Source organism: Idiotropiscis lumnitzeri, chromosome 2 (genome assembly GCF_059441095.1).
Source record: "Idiotropiscis lumnitzeri isolate Australia: NSW breed Sydney's pygmy pipehorse chromosome 2, RoL_Ilum_1.0, whole genome shotgun sequence".
Taxonomy (NCBI): domain Eukaryota; kingdom Metazoa; phylum Chordata; class Actinopteri; order Syngnathiformes; family Syngnathidae; genus Idiotropiscis; species Idiotropiscis lumnitzeri.
Window position 1 is genome coordinate 27,822,902 of NC_142392.1, and position 19,851 is coordinate 27,842,752.

General features: G+C 44.2%; 1 protein-coding gene across 1 annotated transcript in view; it reads left to right on the plus strand.

Annotated features, from left to right (window-relative positions):
• The window catches only part of LOC148342184 (uncharacterized), a 60,654-nt gene that overhangs the window by 36,459 nt on the left and 4,344 nt on the right, over positions 1-19,851 (plus strand). The gene's annotated exons all lie outside the window — the stretch shown is intronic.

Consider the following 19,851-nt stretch of genomic DNA (forward strand, 5'->3'; position numbering starts at 1 on the left):
TTTTTAGCACAAACGCTGCAACTGAATGGCTTGTCTCCACTGTGTGTTCTTGTGTGGCTTCGTAAAAGCGACTTTCGAGAGAACCTCTTGCCACAAACTGAGCAGGAAAAAGGTTTTTCACCACTGTGTATTCTTGTGTGATTTGTTAAACTTGATTTTAGAGAAAAGTTTTTACCACAAACCAAGCAGGAAAATGTTTTTTCTCCAGTGTGTGTTCTTGTGTGGCGTGTTAAATCAAACTTTTGATAGAAGCTTTTGCCACAAACTGAGCAAGAAAAAGGGTTTTCTCCACTGTGCATTCTTGTGTGGATTGTTAAATAAAACCTTCGAGAGAAGCTTTTGCCACAAACCGAGCAGGAAAAAGGTTTTTCACCACTGTGTGTTTTTCTGTGCCCTTTTAAAGACAGCTTTGAAGTGAATGAGTCAGTGTGACATGCCCTTTCACCTTTAGCTTGCCCATTATCATCATCATTAGTATCATCATCATTGTCATGAGCGTGTGATAATGTGTCCTCATTATGTACTTGTGATGGCCCCCAGTGGTCTTCATCACCGTCTGTTGTCACGTGATGACTTGAGCTGCTGCTTGTAGGCTCCGCCCCTCTGTTGTCCTCACTCACATCCTTTTTTTCATCTTCAGTCTTTATAGGGACAACGTTCACTGGTGACTTGTTGATCTCCTCCTCCTCCTTTTTGATGTGAGTCAAGTTTGGCTCCTCTTTCACAGAACGGAGATCGTTTTCACTGACGTCTGTCGGACACAGAAAGAAAAATTTGGTTTGGTCAAGTCAAACCTCAGGCGGCGACTTTGTCTTATATTGTTTCTACATGACTTGTGCCTGCCGCACACGGAGCAATGCGTGCGACCCGGTGTTAAAGAAATTACGTTTGTCATGTCATCATGTTTCAAAACTATGCTTACAGGTTAATAGAAGGTCACAAAAACATGGACCTCTTAAACCGGAAAACGTTAGTTCAGTGGCAACAGATTTGTCTATGCTGGCAGTTTAGCAAGAAGCCCCCAAAACAGATGCACGTCTTGAACCGTGTTTGACAGGAAACCGTTTAGCTCGCATTTAACAGAAGTGTGACCCAAACATGTCTTGAAAGCTGAAACCGTTCGAACAACAGGAAGCGTGTGGACGGGTGTGATAAAGTCAAAGTGTGTCCATTCTGTATGAGTTTGCATATTCAAGTCTGCTTCAATAAAAAGCCACATTGGAGAAGAAATCTTTGGCTTTCACGTAAAGGGGGTTGTGACGTTCTCCATTTTTAAGCCCATCGTAAGCCAAAGATGCAGATGCATTCCTTGCAGCATGCGCTTGTTCACTGATGAGATCCGAGCAACCCTGGATGGATGCATTAAATGTATTTTAAATGTTTGGATGGGGTGAAACTACGCACATGTGCACAAAACAGTGCAGGGCCACCCGAGGTTCATTGACCCTCACCCGACCAAGACAGTCCAAAGTTCATCAATAAATAAGACCAATATGTACTTGATTTTTAAAAAAATAATATTTTGTGTTTTATCCACTAAAATTGATCAACCGCCATTGATGTTTTCGTCGCAGTGTGCATATTTTTTAGAGTCAGGCAGAATTCCATCCATAAAGAATTGCTTGAAAAAGATATAAAAACCAGTAAAATGTAAAATAATCAGTTCAAATTTTAGACTGGAAAAAACATGGAGTCGACCCCCCACTATGCATTCTTTTATGCACTGATTTCTAGTGATGGGTCCAACGACACCGAGGCCTCGATGCGCGCGCCGAGCTTCCAGGGCAAACCCCGTGTCGGTGCGCGTACTGCTTTAAGAAAGTCACGTGACCACTACCGGAATCGTGTCGACACGGCGGTCGCGCGCCAAACCGTGTTCATAGGGACGCGCATCTGTCAACAGGATGGACGCTCAAAACAAGCATCGAGTTATTGGCGCGTTACGTTGCGTTAAAGATCCGCAAGATGGAAGACGTCACTGTTGATGCGCACTCAGAGGTGCAGCGCTATATGTCAGCAGGACACGTTGCACGTACGGAAGACCCGCTCTTATACTGGAAGTCCATGGAGGCAACGTTCCCTCACCTATTTATATTAGCCACACAGGCGTTGTGAGAGGATCTTCTCAAAGGCGGGGGAGATTGCCTCAAAAAAAGAAATAGACTGAATAACAAAACGCTGGAGAAACTAATTTTTTGGAATAAAAATCTTTAATTACAATGAGTCCATTGTCATTCACAACACTTTTACTTGGGCATTCAGACAGATGTTCTCTTAATTTATCAACTGCGTCTCGAATATCAAAGATTTTTTTTATGAAATTGCGTGTATGTAAAAATAATGTGAAAGCAAATGCCTAATCAGAATCAGAAATCCCTTTGTCATTGTACTCGAGTGTGCAACGAGAATAGGGAGCTCCCCTCTCCAGTGCAATACAACAATAATTCAGTTAAATATATAAATTAGATAAATATGAAAATAATGGAATGTAATACGAAATAGGATATATAAAAACACATCACGTCGCTAATCAATGGAATTGGATAAAATTAGTTTGACAGATCAGTGTCAGATGACCCTGTCAAATATTTCCTGCAAGTCCACCAGGTGTCAGTATTCAGCAACACAGTGTCAACACAGTGTCAATACATTGTGTCACTGTGTCGAAACGATACAGGATGCCTCATCTACCCATCACTAATGGTTACTGTAATGTTCCATCTTCTATCTTAAGAAGTCACGCAGGTAACGTGATGCTGCAAGCTTGTGTCTCTTTATTTATTGACTTGCATTCTCGTCTATGTGCGTACACACTTGTTCGTCTGGTAACCAAACACACGTCAGGCAATACTGCCAACTAGTGACCAATGATATAACTGCTGTCATTACATCTCCCTTTCAAACGTTAAACAATGCCTATGCCTTTTTTAAATAATTATTATTTTATTCTTAAAGATTAAGATAAAGATCAAGATAAAGATGTCCTTTATTAGTCCCACAATGGGGAAATTTGAAGTGTTACAGCAGCAAAGATATAGATCACACAGAGTCGGCGGCGTAATGTAGCCGTTAATGTGTAACATTAGCAGCAGACATTCATAAAAACGCATGCAAATATACACAGTATAAACGTATCCAAGTGTAAGGAAACACTCCTAATGCCTGTCTATTATACGGAGGGGGAAACGCTGTAATGATAAAAACTACTGAATGATTGAAAATAGTGCAATCATAAAAATATTGCAATGATAAAAGTACTGTAATGGTGAGAGTACTGAAATGACAGGAAAGTACTGCAATGATAGAAAATACTGCAATGATAAAAATACTGTAATGGTAAGAGTACTGCAATGATAAAATATACTGCAATGATAAAAGTACTATAATGGTAGAAGTACTGCAACGATGGAAAAATACTGCAATGATGAAAGTATTGTAATAGTAAAAGTACCGCAATGATAGGAAATACCGTAATTATAAAAGTACTGCAATGATAAAAGTACTGTAATAGTGAACATCCTGCAGTGGTAGAAATACTACAGTGATAGAAGTATTGTAATAAGAATACTGTAATGGTAAACAAAATACATCATTGGTCGATGTTAAAGTTAAAGTACACCCTTGGCTGAAAGTACAGTAGTAGTGTATATTGCATTCTAGGACTGCACAATTGCACTAATGCCCTCCTGTTTGTAGGCCTGACCCAATGTTCTTGTTAAAAAGTCTGACAGCAGTTGGCAGGAAGGAGCGGCGAAATCTCTCTTTGGTACAGCGAGGGTGTAAAAGTCTGTCACTGAAGGAGCTGTAAAGTGTTCTCAGAGTGTCATTGAGTGGGTGGGCTGGGTTGTCCAGCATTGATGACAGTTTTGCCGTCATCCTTCTGCCCCCCACTGAGTCCACAGAGTCCAGGGAGCAGCCCAGGACAGAGCTGGCCCTCTTCACTAGTTTGTCCAGTCTCTTTTTGTCCCGGCCCGAGATGCCTCCTGCCCAGGAGACCACTCCATAGAAGATGACTGATGAAACCACCGAGTCATAGAAGTTCCTGAGGAGTGTTCCCCGAACGCCAAAGGACCTCAGCCGCCTGAGTAGGAAGAGTCTGCTCTGACCCTTCCTATAGAGAGCGTCTGTGTTGTCGCTCCAGTCCAGTTTATTGTTCAGATGAACACCCAGGTACTTGTAAGTTGAGACCCTCTCAACATCTGTTCCCTGGATATTCACTGGTGCAGGTGGAGAGTGCCGACGCTTGCGGAAATCCACCACCAGCTCTTTGGATTTCCCAGCGTTGATTTGGAGGCGGTTCTGCTGACACCAGTCCACGAACCCCTGCGTAACCCCTCTGTACTCCCGATCGTCATCGTCAGTGATGAGGCCGACAATCGCAGAGTCATCAGAGAACTTCTGCAGGTGACAGGTTGTGGAATTGTATTTGTAGTCCGAGGTGTAGAGGGTGAACAGGAAGGGAGCCAGCACAGTTCCCTGCGGGGCTGGTTTGTCCAGCATTGATGACAGTTTTGCCGTCATCCTTCTGCCCCCCACTGAGTCCACAGAGTCCAGGGAGCAGCCCAGGACAGAGCTGGCCCTCTTCACTAGTTTGTCCAGTCTCTTTTTGTCCCGGCCCGAGATGCCTCCTGCCCAGGAGACCACTCCATAGAAGATGACTGATGAAACCACCGAGTCATAGAAGTTCCTGAGGAGTGTTCCCCGAACGCCAAAGGACCTCAGCCGCCTGAGTAGGAAGAGTCTGCTCTGACCCTTCCTATAGAGAGCGTCTGTGTTGTCGCTCCAGTCCAGTTTATTGTTCAGATGAACACCCAGGTACTTGTAAGTTGAGACCCTCTCAACGTCTGTTCCCTGGATATTCACTGGTGCAGGTGGAGAGTGCCGACGCTTGCGGAAATCCACCACCAGCTCTTTGGATTTCCCAGCGTTGATTTGGAGGCGGTTCTGCTGACACCAGTCCACGAACCCCTGCGTAACCCCTCTGTACTCCCGATCGTCATCGTCAGTGATGAGGCCGACAATCGCAGAGTCATCAGAGAACTTCTGCAGGTGACAGGTTGTGGAATTGTATTTGTAGTCTGAGGTGTAGAGGGTGAACAGGAAGGGAGCCAGCACAGTTCCCTGCGGCGCTCCCGTGCTGCAGAGGAGCACATCAGACACACAGTCTTGTGTCCTCACGTACTGTGGCCGGTTTGTGAGGTAGTCGTGAATCCATGTGATGAGGTGGTGGGCCACTCCCGCCTGCTCCAGCTTGTCTCCCAATAAGGCGGGCTGGATGGTGTTGAAAGCACTTGAGAAATCAAAGAACATGATCCTCACTGTGCCCCCCGCCTTCTCCAGGTGGAAGAGTGAAGTGTGGAGCAGGTAGATGATGGCATCATCCACACTGATGCCAGGCTGGTATGCAAACTGGAGTGGGTCCATTGAGGAGCTGACCAGGGGGCGCAGATGGACGAGGACCAGTCTCTCCAGGGTCTTCATTAGATGAGACGTCAGCGCCACTGGTCTGAAGTTGTTGAGCTCCTTCGGATGGGGTGTCTTTGGAACCGGAACCAGGCAGGATGTTTTCCACAGCTGGGGGACTCTGCCCAGCTTCAAGCTCAGGTTGAACATGTGCTGGACGATTCCACACAGCTGGTCTGCGCAGGATTTGAGGGGCTGGGAGCTGATCCCATCTGGGCCTGCCGCCTTCCTCGCCTTCATCTTCCTCAGCTGGTTCTTCACCTGAGATGTTGTGAGGAACAAAGCTGAGCAGGAGGAAGTGGTGGTTGTCTGATGAGGCTGGGAACTGGAGCCTGTGGAGAGAGAGAGGGGCGAGAGAGGAGGAGAGAGAGTCTTGTTCGCAGTGGCAGGAGGGGTTGGTGGGGGCTGCATCAGGGAAGCCTGAGCGGGGTCTGGCATTTGATCAAACCTATTGAAAAATAGGTTCAACTCATTTGCCCACTGAAGCCCCACCCCTTCTGGGTCTTACCTGGTTGTCCGTGGCCTGAGATGGTCTTCAGGCCCCTCCAGACATCCCTGGCATTGTTCCGCTGCAGTTGTTCTTCCATCCGCATCCTGTAGGACTTTTTCCCCTCTCGGATCCTCCTTCTCAGCTGACGCTGCACTCTCTTCAGCTCGTCCTTGTCGCCTGAAACAAAAGCCCTCTTTTTGTCCTTCGGGAGAGCTTTAATGTCCGGTGTGATCCAGGGTTTGTTGTTGGAGAAACATCTTACAGTCCTGGTGAGAATGGTGTTCTCCATGCAGAAGTTAATGTAGTCTGTCTTAACTGTTATTTCGGTATTTATTTAAGTACTTTAATATTTCATTATTCGTTTCAGTATTCGATAAACTACCTTAATTCACTATTAATTTCAAGATTCATTTAACTGTTTTAGGAATAATTTAGTATTCTATGTTTAATTGTTACAGAATTTACTTTTTAAATTTTATTTTAACTATTTTGTTCAATCTTAATCTTATGGAAAATTATTTAGCAAGCACCAACACAAGGTTTTTAAAGATAAAGATAAAGATGTCCTTCAATAGTCCTACAATGGGTAAATTTGCAGTGTTACGACAGCAAAGGTATAGATCACACAGAGGCGGTGGTGCAATGTAGCCGTTAATGTATGACATCAGCAGCAGACATTCATAAAAAACATGCAAATATACACAGTATATACGTAAATACACAAATCCCCCTGAATATACACACTTACATCCCACAACATATACAAGTGTAAGGAAACACTCAGAGAGAGAAAATTAATAAAATGCTGCAATGATAAAAAATACTGCTGTCATAACCCGTGTCGGTCATGTCAGTGTTTTTGTTATTATTTTCTTCACCTTCCTGCCATGTGCTCATTCTGTTTATTTAGTCAGCTGAGTGGGGCGTTCCCTCCAGCACTCGTTCCCCACCAGCCACGCACCTGTTCCCCGTTACCCTCACACACCTGATGCCCATCTGCTCCCCTAATTACTGGACTATTTGAACACCTCACTCCGACAACTCATTGGCGGTGCATTCCTCCGTTACGGACTGTCACGACGGCTCTCTGCTCTCGTTCATGCGCTTGTCCGCGCCCCCGCTCTCGCCCCCGCTCTCGCCCCCGCTCTCGCCCCCGCTCTCGCCCCCGCTCTCGCCCCCGCTCTCGCCCCCGCTCTCGCCCCCGCTCTCGCCCCCGCTCTCGCCCCTGTCCTTGCTCCCCACTCTTGTGATCCGGTTAGCCACGTTAAGTTTGCCTTTCTTATTTTGCACCCTGCCCCGTTGTCTGTCATTATTTTGGTCCCCTAATAAATTGCTTAAGTTACACCTTCTCCAGCTTCCCCGCATTCTGGGTCCACCTCCTCCTCGCCGACCGGCGACCCTGACAACTGCAATGATAAGATGACTGCAATGGTAAATGAAGGATTATATTATGATTGCTGGCATTATTCTAAACACTTACAGGACAGAAGGTCAATTATTTAATTTAGCAGGTTCATATTTACGGAATATGTTAAACATTGATGAAACAAAAAGCATTTATCAAATGGAACTAGAAGCACGGGTCACAAGAATAACTGGGATTGTAGTCCTGATGTTTTCTGATTTATTATAGTTTTCTCATATGCTAAATGTATAGTACTTAGTTTAAATGTGTGAAATTTATTGAAATTTTGGGTAGTGAGAACAAATTTGCACACACAGCATATCCATGAGCTGCATTCACAGCACTTCATGGTCTAATACGACGCTCATTTTCCACATTGGCTGGAGAGATGCAAACATACCAAATTTGGCACTAGAACTGTAACATAGACACTATCACAAAAAATACATTCCGAAAGACATAACAATTGGAGATCGGAGCACATGCACATACGCATGCATACACACAGACACGGACTTACACTTGCACAAACACGTGCACGCACACACGCACACATGCACACCGACAAGATTACAGAAGAATGCCTGCGAGGAGAGAGACGGAGAGACTGCCCGCCGGAGAAGGCCAGCCTTGGCGTGCCAGTCTTGGGGACCAGACGGGAATCAACTATCCAGACGATGACTAACCTGGGGAGGACCTTCCCTTGGACGTGGACCCGTGCCGTGGGAGGGAGCGGGGACGACCGCTTCAACCGATTCAACCTACATTCCCCTTGACATAAAAAAAACTCCTCTAAAAACTTAAGCTGGGCTGAAAGATGGCGCGCATTTTTCGACTGTGCTCATCAATATTTGCACAACAGAGTACTGAGTTTCGAGATCCTCACTATAATAGTTCTCAAAATTATATTTCTTATCAATTTAGGTTAGTTCAGGGATATTTTATTGACAATCTATTATAAATCTACAAAGACAGAAAAACAATTGGTGGGGGGGGGGCGCGAATCTTTTTCTTCTTGGTAGGAGCGGGCGTGAAATAATTGAGAGGCACTGCGAGTATATGCCGACATTATATTCATACAATCTTGCAGCCCGAGTGAACCACAGCATTGTTGCAAGTTCGGTCGGAGAAACTTAAACGTCCCACTGCTGTTCCAGCAGCGGCTTCTCGAGGCATCGGCGGAAGTGACGTAGAAGCTGACTCGCCAATGTGGCGTTAATTTAGTTATTTTGTTAATTTTTTTTATCAACTGAATTATAATATTATATAAAATAAATATTAAAATACAACAGCCAGGTGTAAAAAAACCCACTGAGGCAAATAAATATATTTGGAAAATACGCGCTTAAAGCATGACGTCATAAGCAAGCGCGGAGCTTCCGAAGGGCCTCGACCACATCCACCGACCCGTCAACACCGGAACAAAAACAGCCACCGCTAAATTCTTCTGATTTAGTGTGGAACTGACTGTAATTTTCTCAAAGGATTTCCAGTGCTACTCTTAAGGACTACGACATAATTCATTAAGTCTTTGTGACCTCATCTTCGCGCGTTGATGCTTTTCGGCGTAGTTAGCTTAGCTTGCTAGCTAGCTAGCCAGCCGCTAACGAAAATAATAATATTGCCTTTATTAGTCCCACAATGGGGAAATTCGAGATTCGAACCCAGGCCTCCTGGGGAGACTGGGTCCTGAACGCGGCGCCTTAGACCACTCGGCCATCCTGGCACATGACTCATCGCCAAGCAGAGATCGAGTGCGGATTTTTTGGAATTATCATTTGAATATGTGTGAAAGAACGACACACAAGTACAAAGAGGAACTTTGTGGAATAAAAGAAGAGAACGAGCAACATCATCAACTGCTGGACGAAGTTTGCAACCAGCCTCGTGTTGTGCCACTCAAAGCAGGTTTGTACACGTCTTACTCTCATTTGCTTTGTATAGAACGACTTTCTTTCATTAGAAATATGCATCACAAGATTAAGTTGTTTGGGCAAATCGTTCAAGGTTATTGCCGATTTATTTTTAAATATTGCCTTTTACTTGCAGGTCTGCTGAGCAATTGTTTATGTCAAATGTAATCAGTGCAGAAAATATATGCCAAAGAATAACCAATAGTGGGGGGTGAACTCCATGTTTTTCCCAGTATAAAATTTACATTTAAAATAACAAAATAACATTTCCTGGTTTTTATATTTTGTTCAAGCAATTCCTTACGGAAGGAATTCCGCCTGACTCTAAAAATGTGCACACTGCCGCGAAAACGTCAATGGCGGTTGATCAATTTTAGTGAATAAAACACAAAATATATATATATATATTTTTAAATCAAGTACGGATTGGTCTTATTTATTTATGAACTTTTTACTGGCTTGGTCGGGTGAGAGTCAATGAACCTCGGGTGGCCCTGCACTGTTTTGTGCACGTGTGCATCGTTTCACCCCATCCAAACATTTAAAATACATTGAATGCATCCACCCAGGGTTGCACGGATCTCATCAGTGAACAAGCGCATGCTGCAAGGAATGCATCTGCATCTTTGGCTTACTATGGGCTTAAAAAGGGAGTACGTCACAACCCCCTTTTCTACCAACAAGGCCAGGAACATTTTGTTCCCGGTAATAAAGTTCCTGCGCCCCCTGGTCAGCTCCTTAATGGACCCACTCCAGTTCGCATACCAGCCTGGCATCAGTGTGGATGATGCCATCATCTACCTGCTCCACACTTCATTCTCCCACCTGGAGAAGGCGGGGGGCACGGTGAGGATCATGTTCTTTGATTTCTCAAGTGCTTTCAACACCATACAGCCCGCCTTATTGGGAGACAAGCTGGAGGAAGGGTCAGAGCAGACTCTTCCTACTCAGGAGGTTGAGGTCCTTTGGCGTTCGGGGAACACTCCTCAGGAACTTCTATGACTCTGTGGTTTCCTCAGTCATCTTCTATGGAGTGGTCTCCTGGGCAGGAGGCATCTCGGGCCGAGACAAAAAGAGACTGGACAAACTGGTGAGGAGGGCCAGCTCTATCCTGGGCTGCTCCCTGGACTCTGTGGACTCAGTGGGGGGCAGGAGGATGACGGCAAAACTGTCATCAATGCTGGACAAACCAGCCCACCCACTCAATGACATTCTGATAACACTCCACAGCTCCTTCAGTGATAGACTTTTACACCCTCGCTGTACCAAAGAGAGATTTCGCCGCTCCTTCCTGCCAACTGCTGTCAGACTTTTTAACAAGAACATTGGGTCAGGCCTACAAACGGGAGGGCATTAGTGCAATTGTGCAGTCCTAGGATGCAATATAAACCGCTACTGCACTTTCACCCAAGGGGTACTTTAATATTGACCAATGATGTATTTTGTTTACCTTTACAGTATTCTTATTACTGTACTTCTATCTCTGCAGTATTCCTATCATTGCGGTACTTTTACTATCACAGTACTTTTATCACTTTTATCATTGCAGTATTTTTCTATCATTGCAGTACTTTTACCATTACAGTATACTTTATCATTGCAGTACTTTTACCATTACAGTACTTTTACTATTACAGTACTTTTACCATTGCAGTACTTTTACCATTACAGTACTTTTATCATTGCAATATTTTTATCATTGCAGTATTTCCAATCATTCAGTCGTTTTTATCATTACAGTGTTTTCCCCTCTGTATAATGGACAGGCATTAGGAGTGTTTCCTTACACTAGATACGTTTATACTGTGTATATTTGCATGCGTTTTTATGAATGTCTGCTGCTAATGTTATACATTAACGGCTACATTACGCCGCCGACTCTGTGTGATCTATATCTTTACTCCTGTAACACCTCAAATTTCCCCATTGTGGGACTAATAAAGGACAACTTATCTTATCTTATCTTTGTACTTGGGTGTCGTTCTTTCACACATTTTCAAACGCCAATCTCAACAAATCCGCACTTGATCTCTGCTTAGCGATAACTCGTGTGCTTCTTTTTGTGAGACGAGAAGAATGAACGGCGTTGTCGTTTTTTAATGTCGTGCTGAATGGATTTCCTGGGTGAAAACTGCAGTCTGTTCAGCACAAAAGTGGAAAAATAGGACACGCCCGCTGTGATATGATTAGCTACTGGCTGTGTGGAGCACTGTCATCAATTCATGCGCCCCCCCTTAGCATCGCACCGCGCCCCACTATTTGAGAATCACTGTATTAGTTAGTTAAAAAAAGAATAGCTAAATTATAGTTGATGTGTTTATGGTTGTTCTGAAGGTTCGCATGTTTATAGAATCATCCCTTTGAGTTGTGATTAAGAAGGGGATATTTTCCGAACTAATGTTAATTGTGATGGCTTTATGATATACACAGTTATATGGTTAATAATTGTGCATCGTTTGACATTCTGCTGTATTGTTAATACTGTTTGCCTTTGATTGGTGTGGCGCATGTAATGGACAATGTGCTTATTTTGTCGGTCGCGGGATGTCTCGCGCAATCCCGATTGATGACGTGAGAGAGTGTGCACTTGAAGAAGGGGAGTGTGCGAGTCGCGGAAGGAGTCAGTTGGAAGGACGGTAAAAACCCGGTTATCGCGGTGAATGGGGACAGAGACCACCCGCGAAAACTGAAAATCCGCGAAGTAGCGGCACACCTTCAAAAATGCTTAAAAAAATATATATATATACAGTGGAACCTCGGTTCTCGAACGACTCTGAGGTCGAACTAATCGGAGTTCGAACAAACATCGGAGTTCGAACGCCCGTATGACGCGTGAGTGCGTACGCGAGGGTGGGACTGAGCGGCGTACGGGTGTAGATCACTCTCTTGCTCTCTTTATGACCAACTGTTGTCGCGTGCGGACGTGCTGCGTTTTGCTCTCGCGTTTTATAGAGGTGTACGAAGTGTTTTAGCCCCTAATCATGCCTCCAAAGAAAGTCAGTGCAAGCAGCAAAGGAATGTTTCGGTGTTCGAACAATTTGCTTTTCGAACAGGGTTCAGGAACGGATTATGGTCGAGAACCGAGGTTCCACTGTGTATATATATACAGTGGAACCTCGGTTCTCGAACGACTCTGAGGTCGAACTAATTGGAGTTCGAACAAAAAAAATAGAGAAATTGTTGCTTCGCAGTTCGAACAAACATCGGAGTTCGAACGCCGGTATAACGCGTGAGTGAGCACGCGAGGGTGGGATGCTGAGCAGCCAATTGACCAATTGTTGTCGCGTGCGGACGTGCTACGTGCTGGGAAGTGTTTTAGTCCCTAATCATGCCTCCTAAGAAGGTCAGTGCAAGCAACAAAGCTGCTACTAGCGAAAAAAGAAAAGTAGTGCGTACAACTATTGCATTTGATTCGGTGTTCGAACAAATCGGTTCTCGAACAGGGTTCTGGAACAGATTATGGTCGAGAACCGAGGTTCCACTGAATATATATCTCTTTGGCTTACGATGGGCTTAAAAAGGGAGAACGTCACAACCTCCTTTTCTACCAACAAGCCCAGGAATATTTAGTTCTTTCTCTTAGTGCAAAAAGAAATACTTGTAAACATATTTCACTTGAACGATTCCTATTTTATCATTGACATTATGTTGCGATGGCCCCCAGTGGCCCCCATTAATAAGTTAGGGTCCCACAACAGGTGTTCCATCAGACGCACACAATAGCCTGTGTGTGCTTACTTCAGCTCGCTTCCAGAAACGTCTGTGACTATGTCAGGAATGAAATCGGGCATCAGCCGCAACGTGCTTCCTTTTTAAATGCTTGTTTATCACGGTTGTGCTGCTAAAGGGAGGTTTACATCGTAGGACGTAATTTTGTGAAATGCCCCCATGGTCCGGTCCAAGTTGGGGTCGCACGCATTGCTCCGTGTGCAGCAGGCACAAGTCAAGGTAGCACGGTAGAAACAATATAAAACAAAGTCGCCGCCTGACCTTTGATTTGACCAAACCAAATTTGTCTTTTTGTGTCCTGCAGACGTCAGTGAAAACGATCTCCGTTCTGTGAAAGAGGAGCCAGACTTGACTCACATTAAAAAGGAGGAGGAGGAGATCAACAAGTCACCAGTGAACATTGTCTCTATAAAGACTGAAGATGAAAACAAGGATGAGAGTGAGGACAAGAGAGGGGCGGAGCCTACAAGCAGCAACTCAAGTCATCACTGTAGCGGCCCCTTGGTCTTGAAATAATGGCGGAGAGTTTCAACTGGTGTCGAGAAACTTTTATTGCTGAGCAATGGTCACATATACTGCACCGTGAAAACTATTAAGCAGAAAAACAAACACAAACTGTAACAGTAGTATATAAAGTAATTCACATTTTAGTACATTTAGTATGTTATTGCATTGTCATACCTCGTTACGCTTTCCAAGGGCGCTAATAAACTGTTGTCTTTGCCTGGGCAGACGTTGATACACTGAGCGCGCCACCGGTAACGTATCAGGACACGATTTGTGACGTCGTGACCCGGAAGTTAAATAGACAAAACGAAGAAGAAATGAACCCCCTTAAACAAACACGGAAACGCCACTAGGTGGCACTGCAGGTCCACGACCTCCCATCCACACACATAAACAAAACAACAGCAATGCACCTTATCGGGCATTTACACTCCCACCAAATCCTAATACAATGAATGAACAATATACAAAGCGTGAATGAGTTGTACAGGATTTTCTTACATCTATTAAACCTGTCTGGTTAACTATGTGTGTGGGTTATCGAACAGACGAACCAACAAACAAAATGTCTCATTTAGCGTCTGGCTCCGACCCTGATGGCATGTTTTAGCATGGAAATGGGACACAATCAGCTTGACAACGTGGCTGTTAGCTGGTAAGATGACTGGGTGCTTGACTTTGTGACAGAGCGAGGAGCCTTTTAATCTTCCACCAACACAGAGAAGTTCGTCAGACCAGATGGGGTTGAGACTGAAAAGAGTGTTTGTGTTTGGAAGATATTGTCCATCCTGAAGTATCTTGATCTCAGAGGCAAAGGCTTGTTGCTGAACAATCTTAATCAATCCTTTTGCAGCCCTTTCGCGCTCATCAACCGTCACATGTTCGCTGTGCAGTTTCTGCTTAGATCCTAGTCTCTTGATTCTTGCAACTACCTTAAGAATCATTGTCCAAGAAGAAAACTGATCCAGACGTCTGAGGATGTCACTATAGTTCTTCGTTTCAGTTGCAAGTACTTGAATAATCTTCACCTCTGGATCGCCAACAAGCAATTCTGGTGGGCTGCTGGCCGTTAGATGCAATTCACGCTCCCAGAGAAACTTCGGCCCTCGCAGCCAGTTTGTTGAATGTATATCTGAGGCACAAAGACCTCGAGATGCATGATCAGCAGGATTTTCAGCAGTATCCACATAATGCCACTGACTGGGATCAGCGTTATCCCTTATCACTTGCACTCGATTCGCAACAAATATGTGGAACCTACGAGCATCGTTGTTAATGTATCCAAGCACGACTTGAGAATCTGTCCAAAATACCTCTGCATCAATTTTCATGTCAAGCTCACATTTTAACATGGCACTGATTTTTGTAGAAACCACTGCTGCGGCAAGTTCTAGCCTAGGAATACTTGTCACCTTTGATGGGGCAACCCTTGCCTTTGCAAACACAAGACTGCAGTGTACATCATTCTTGTCGTTTGTGTACCTTAGGTAAGAACATGCACCGTAACCGACGCAGCTGGCATCCGAAAAATGGTGCAACTCTACTTTCACAATGTTATGCAGGTCACATGGATGGTAACACCGTGGAATTGAAATTTCTTTCAACTTGTGAAAACCATTTAACCACCCCTCCCACCGTGGGGTAACATCTTCTGGGAGAGGATCGTCCCATCCGATGCCTCTGTGACAAAGTTCTTGAAGGATAAGCTTTCCCTTCAAACTGAATGGTGCGATGAATCCAAGCGGATCATAGAGAGAGGCAATGATGGACAGGCAACCGCGTCGGGTTGAAGGCTGATCTTGCAAACTAATATTGAAGCAGAAAGCGTCCGTTTTAATGCACCATTGAATTCCGAGTGCACGCTCTGAAGGGGATGGATCTAATCCAAGGGGTTCGATGGTTGCTGCTCTTTCCGAAGAATTTAAGAACGTGAGGGCTGCTTCCTTATTCGAGTTGAATTTACAAAGGCGCAGGCCTCCTCTACTGCACAATTCTTGTGACTCAATGATCAGTTTCTTGGCTTCTGCGACTGATGGAACGCTGACTAAACCGTCATCAACGTAAAAACCTTTCTCCACAAATGTCGAAGCTAGTGGAAAGAGGGATTTGTGTTGTCGTGCCAGATGTTTCAAACCAAAGTTGGCGCATCCTGGAGAGGAGGAGGCTCCGAAGAGATGAACTGTCATCCTGTACTCCTGTGGTTCCTTCTCCAAATCTCCACCTTTCCACCAGAGAAATTTCAAATAATTTCGTGATTCAGGAGTAACAGAGAACTGATAGAACATTCTTTCGATATCGCATATGATTGCTACTGCTTCCTTCCTGAAACGACAAAGGACACCTACCAAGGGATTAATTAAGTCAGGGCCGGTTAACAGCGTGTCGTTTAAAGAAATACCATGGAATTTGGCTGAACAATCAAATACGACTCTTAATTTGTCCGGTTTTCGGGGATGAAAGACGCCATGGTGCGGAAGGTACCACTCACTCTCTCCCTCAGATGCTGCCGGGGCAGGCTCCGCTTCACCTTTGTTAATAGTTTCTTCCATTGATTTGACGTATTGATCACAATATTGTTTATTGGCCTTTAACTTCTTCTTAAGACACTGTAGTCGAATTGTAGCTAGTCTCTTATTGTTTGGTAGGTTCGGTGGACCGTTACCTTTGAAAGGAAGGGGAAACTCATAATGTCCGTCTTTCTTTTGTGTGATGCGATCACTGAGGAACTGTATGAAATAGACATCATCCTGCGAAACATATTTATCTTCAGAATTTCTGTCGATGAAGTCTGATTCGAGAGCCTTCAGAACATCTGTAGTTGATGGACTTGGGATTTCCTTTACTGTCAGCCGATGCACAAAACTTTGACTTCCTTGTCTGTCTAGGTGGGGGTTTGATGAGCCAACAATACTCCATCCTAGTTCTGATCTCTGTGCATACGGTTGCATTTTGTCACCAATAACAACTTCAAGAGGAGCTAGTGCAGATGGACAGTCATGTCCAATCAGGAGTCCCACATCACAGTCTTGAAGTGGTGGTAGCTTATCTGCCAAGTGTCTGAGATGAGGCCACGATAATGCTGTTTCTTGTGTTGGTACATAAGACTTATCCACTGGGATGAAGTCTCGGCTGTAAGCCTTTTGCAGTGAGATGTGATTCTTGGAGTGCAGTCCTCTAACTTGAAGACCTTGGACGTTTTTGCTTGGTATGATTGTGTCAATAGCTGTCATAGTACTAAGTTTCAATTTTATTGGTCGTGCATCCACCTTCAGTTTGTCCAGTACATCCCTTAAAACAAACGTTGAGTCACTCTGTGTGTCCAGTATTGCATATGTGAGAACTTCTCTGTGTGGTTCTAGTACTGAAGATACAAAGACGGGGACAATACTCGAGGTGGCAGAAGCATGTCGTGTTGATGTATGAGACACAACATTGTGCAATTCCTGGTTCAGAGGTTCATTTGCGGAAGTGGAGTTATTGCTTATTGCTTCCACAGGTCTTTGGTTTCTGTCTTCGTGCAAACAGGTAGGGTGACGACGACTGCATATCTTACAAGTATGCCGTTTCTTACAATCTTTGGTAATGTGACCTTTTCTTAAGCATCCAAAGCAGAGGTGATTTTCATAAATGACTGCCCTTTTTTCTTCGCCACTTTTTGCTGCAAAGACGGGACATTTTGCGATCCCATGCTCTTCACTATCACAGACTGTGCAGGGCGGCTTTGCTTTAGTGCTGTTTGCTTCTTGATTCTCTTGAGCATATGTACTTACTTGTATATTTGTGTTTAGAGAGCTGGCTTTCTTCTGCGATTTTTCTTCTGTAGATTTGAAATTTATCAACAACGGAGAAGCAATGGGGTTACAAGCAATCCGTGCTTCTGTGTTCAGGAACTCAGTGAAGCATGCGAGATCTGGATAGTCTCCAGAGGTGTCAAGTTCTGCGACAACTATTCGACTCCACCTGCGCACAATCCATTCTGGTAATTTTTGGAGCAACTTGTGGTTTTCTTCGCAATCATTAAGAATAGCTAGTCCTTTAACATGTGGGATTGCCTCTGTGCAGCCTTGGAGGAAGTCTGCAAACTCCCGTAGTGCTTGTGAATTGTTAGCACCGATCTTTGGCCATCTCGCAAGCTTATCTCGGAAAGCCCTTTGTATGATGAATGGGTTCCCATATCTGTCCTGTAAGACTTTCCAGGCTCCTTTGTATGCATTCTCTGAATCTCGATAAAAGAAACTTTCTACAGCTGTGAGCGCCTCTCCTGTGAGATAATTTTTTAAATAAAACATTTTTTCACTCGGTGGGAGGGGTTTCCTATCAATAAGAGCAATGAATGACATCTTCCACTCTGTAAACCTTAAAGGGTCACCACTGAACACAGTTGGTTCAGGTGTTGGCAAGCGACTCATGCTTATTGAACTTGCGATTGCTTGGGCTAGGCTGCCAGATTCCCGAGTCATTGAGATTTCAGGGGGAGCTGCTTGATGAGGATGGAATGACACAGCATCTGGATTCAATTGAGGTTTAGTTTCTGTTCCATAGTAAGCGGGGTAAGTTTGGTCATGAAACTCTTCGTGTTTCTCAAAACCTCCGAAACTGTCATATGCTTTCATACGAGCTGCTGCTATAGCTACATCCTTTTCTGTTTGCAACTGCTGCAATTTTGCTCTCTCTTGTTCCAACTGTTGTTGCATTTCCACCTCCTTTTGTTTCATTTCTGAAAACATCTTTGCCTCTTTAAGTTTCCATTCACACTCTAGCTTGTGGAGATGTGCTTGTTGTGCTTGAATTTCTTTCATCGCCTTCGCTTGCTCTACCTTTGCAAGAAGCTCTGCTTGTGCGTCTGCTCTACTGCTGTGAGTAGCTGTTGAGCTGGAGTTATTCGAGCAGCCTGATGACTCTGAGACGATTGTTTCGGTTTGGGTGTGGCCAAAAATAGATCCATACTCATCTTTGCTTAATATTTCTCTCACCCTTTCCTTCTCAAGCTGGTCATTAAATTCTTGGTTAACAGTCTCGAGACGTTTCGTAAGAAGATCACATATTTCCCCTGTTAGCATCACGCAGGCATCCATTTTTTTGACAATCTCGGGCGTAGTGTTACAATTACGTAGGATGGGTTCATACTGCTGGCTTACATCATTATGCTTTGCTTGAATGTGTTGCTTTAAGCTGAGAAGGTCTTCCGATGAACAGAGGGTTTTTAGTTTTGTCCTTGTCTCCTTTGCGGCCAGCTTCCAATGATCAAAGGCCTTGTTAAAAGCCTTCTCACGTTTTTTAGTACCTTGTTCATTCATCTCTTGGCCTTTCTCTGTTAACTTTCTTTCGCGAGAGCTGGATCTGAGCTGTGTGTCGGTAGGACTGACTGCACCCTCTGCTGGAAGCGACATACTGTTTGTTTGTTCGTCTGCTCTAAGTCAAGTAGCCTTTGATTGTGCTATGCCTGAATTAACACATTTAAACTGTAGTTACACCTTACTACAGAGTAACATTTACATCAAGCATTAACAAATAATGCACAACCCAAAGGATTCTTAGCATACAAGCAGGATGTCAGAAATAAAGGGTGTGCAGATTAACGGAAAGAGATGAAGAGGTGTAACATTAATTATGCAAAAGCACATGTACCTTGAACTCATCACCAATTTTAGAAACATGAGCAGTTGTGAATTAGTTCACAACATTTACCTTACAACAGCAAGTTATTATCAGGAAAGTTCAAATCTGCTAAATTTGCATGTCCATTTGAATTCTTGCCAGGTTATGAGAGCTGATTCATGGCAGTGTAGACTGGTTGGTACCGGGTTGATGGGTGTCTTTGGTTGATGGTGATTAACTCTTCACCAGGGATGGCAAGGCTTTGTGTTGCGTCGAGTTTTCACTGTAGCGGCCCCTTGGTCTTGAAATAATGGCGGAGAGTTTCAACTGGTGTCGAGAAACTTTTATTGCTGAGCAATGGTCACATATACTGCACCGTGAAAACTATTAAGCAGAAAAACAAACACAAACTGTAACAGTAGTATATAAAGTAATTCACATTTTAGTACATTTAGTATGTTATTGCATTGTCATACCTCGTTACGCTTTCCAAGGGCGCTAATAAACTGTTGTCTTTGCCTGGGCAGACGTTGATACACTGAGCGCGCCACCGGTAACGTATCAGGACACGATTTGTGACGTCGTGACCCGGAAGTTAAATAGACAAAACGAAGAAGAAATGAACCCCCTTAAACAAACACGGAAACGCCACTAGGTGGCACTGCAGGTCCACGACCTCCCATCCACACACATAAACAAAACAACAGCAATGCACCTTATCGGGCATTTACAATCACGTGACAACA